Consider the following 3,162-nt stretch of genomic DNA (forward strand, 5'->3'; position numbering starts at 1 on the left):
CGGGGTGGTTTTGGTCAATGCTTAGTACATGGGGCTGGAAGTTACTGACGATTCTATGTATAATAATTGGGATATTATTCTTCTTATGCTTATGTATTCAATGTGGCCCTACATTGTGTTCTATGTGTCTATCAGCTTGTATTCCATCCAGATGAGCTTTTGCTAAAAATGAACAAATGATTCATAAAGAAGTGGCCCAGATTATGTCCATCGATATAGAAGATGAGTATCCTGATTATGTCCATTATGAGGTAGCTTCAGCTAGACGCTAAAAGGGTCGTCTGTCGTAATTTGACAATGACTGGGTTAGCGTTAAGCTTTGCTACACATTATTCCCTTATCTTGACTATAGTTGTTAAACGCCATTTTGTATGTTATGGCGGCCATTTTAGAGAATGCGTCGCCTCGTGGTCAGCATGCCCTTCAGTCCTTTCTCTGTACCACTGACCACTTGAGTTTGCCCAGCAACAGGCTATTTTTAGTAACGGTCAAGCCCGCACATGCGCAGTTCTGATTGACCAGTCATCGCTTAGGAATGTTTCGCCAAACTGACCAGTGGTGTTGTATGTACTTAAAACTCTGTAACCATGTACCGCCCATCTTTTTAATGTCTGTAAAACTGTATAAAAGAAGGACTTACACCGATGTTCGGTGTGATACTTCTTGCATTGCCGAAGGGTGCTGTAGGAATGTACCACCACCCCATGGGGTCTTAATAAACTTGTCTTTTGCATTTTCTAGTTTCCGTGCCAACTGTTCTTATGGTGTAGAGGGTATTCTGCGGAGTATGTAGGCCTGGAGAACCCAATACCACAGGACCTGGTACCCCCCAGTTTGTTCACATAACGAACCGCTGAAACATTGTCCATTCGAAGAAGAATGCAACAATACGTTTTCTGAGGGGTGAGGCACCGAATCGCGAAGAAGCCCGCTAGCAACTCCAGGCAATTGATGTGCAGGGTCAATTCCTCTGGGGACCAACGACCCCCCATCGAAACCGAGCCGCAACGAGCTCCCCAGCCCCAAAGGCTGGCATCGGACTCTATCACAACATCGGGAGTGCTCCCAAAGAGAGCTCGGCCGTTCCAGGATTCCATGTGATCCAACCACCACATCATTTTTGCCCTGGCATCCTCCGACAGGAGAATGTGATCGGAATACCGAAGACCCTTCTGCAAATTACATATTTTGAGGCGCTGAAGAGCCCGATAATGCAGAGGGCCCGGAAAGATCGCCTGAATGGAAGACGATAAGAGACCTACAATCCTGGCTACTGACCTTAGCGAAACAGTCTGTTGTGCAAGAAACGACCTCAAGTTCCTCTTGATGGACCTTATCTTCTGTCCTGGAAGAAGAAGCTGACAAGAGACAGAGTCTATTTGAAACCCCAGGAAGGACATTGACTGGGATGGAGAAAAGTCGGACTTCAGGGGATTGATAAGAAAACCCAACGATTGTAAAAGGTCTATGGACCAGTGTAAGTGAGATTGAAGAAGAGAAGGGCATTGAGCCAAAAGAAGAATGTCGTCTAGATAGACTATAAGACGCACCCCGCGTGACCTCAAAGACTCCATCACAGGACGAAGGAGCTTCGTGAAGCACCACGGAGCGGAGGACAGGCCGAAAGGAAGAACTTTGTACTCGTACCACTTGTCTAACCATTGGAACTGAAGGTATCTGCGATGCGGAGCATAAATTGGAATTGACAGATAAGCATCTTTTAGGTCCAGACGAACCATCCAATCTCCTTCTTGAAGAAGGTCTCGCAGAAGATGAATGCCCTCCATCTTGAAGTGGCGATAAACCACTCCGCCATTGAAGTCCTTCAAATTCAGGACTAAACGCGATCCTCCCCCTTTTTCTCCACGAGAAAAACGTTGCTGACAAAACCTTTGGGATGAGGAGAAGTGGGAACGATGGCTCCCTTTGTCAAAAGAGAGGAAACTTCCGCGGAGATGAACTCCTGATCTTGTCGGGAAAAAACAAGGGGGCGAGGCCGAAGATCTTGGTGAGGGTGAGAGTAAAATTCTATTTTGTACCCTTGCACCGTCTCCAGTATCCAGGCATCGTTTGAGATCAAACGCCAATTGTCTAGAAAAAAATGAATCCTGCCCTCCAAGATTACAGTAGCAGCTGGAATCAAGCTCCCCTGCAGGGGAAGAGTCTTGACGTCCTCCTTGTCCTCCGGAGTATACACCTTTGCCAGGCTGCCCTCTATTTCTCTTAGAGGGGTAGAAAGAAGACTTGTTTGAGGAGTTCTGTTGTTGACCGCCTCGTTGGGACTTGTTCCCTCGCTGGGGGGCATTGTCGGAACCACGGCCGGACGAACGCCCCCTTCGGCCGACCCTGCCAAAAATCGGACGGAATGCCCGTTTCAAATTAGATTGGGCCTTGTCAAGGCCGCTAAAGGTGGAAACAAAGTTCGTCAGCTCCTTCAAAAAAGGTGCACCAAAAAGCAAACCTTGGGCTAGAGGGCCCGATTCCGAGGAGGCCAAATCTGTAAGTCTTGGATCCAGTTTCATTAAGATGGAACGCCGACGTTCAGTGGACAAGGCACAGTTGGCGTTGCCAAACATACAGACAGCCCGTTGAGCCCAGCCGACCAGCTCATCGGGGTCAATGAGGGAACCAGATTCCTTGGCTTTGTATCCCAAGTCCAGAATTTTTGTGAGGGGGGCCAAGAGATCTAAAAGCTTGTCTTGGCACGAACGCCACGATCTATCCAAACCTTTGGTAGGGTCCTTAGAATATTTTCTCATGTAAGTGATCATAGTGGGATCAACATCAGGAGTGGCTGCCAGCTTGTCTGCCAAGTCAGGACGTGGGCATTCAGAGCGCAAACGCGCTCTCACATCCTTATCAAAGGAATGACGGATGTTGGATTGGATGTAAAGAGCCACCTCGGGGGAAGGCATCCAAGAAGAAGAATGAGGATGGATAATGTCAGAGGGGTTAAAGGTCAATAATTGCGGTGCAGTAGGAGCATCAACATAATGTTCTTTCCTCGACCTTTTGGAGGGAGGAGGCTTTGAAGGCTCGGAGGATGAAGACGAGGACGAATCATCATCCGTATCAGAAGGAGGATCTGACCGAGAGGACACCTTGCGCTTCTTTGAAGAAGGAGCAGAAAGGGTTTGCGCAAGTTTTTCAAAATGTCTGGAA

Source organism: Lissotriton vulgaris, chromosome 5 (genome assembly GCF_964263255.1).
Source record: "Lissotriton vulgaris chromosome 5, aLisVul1.2, whole genome shotgun sequence".
Taxonomy (NCBI): domain Eukaryota; kingdom Metazoa; phylum Chordata; class Amphibia; order Caudata; family Salamandridae; genus Lissotriton; species Lissotriton vulgaris.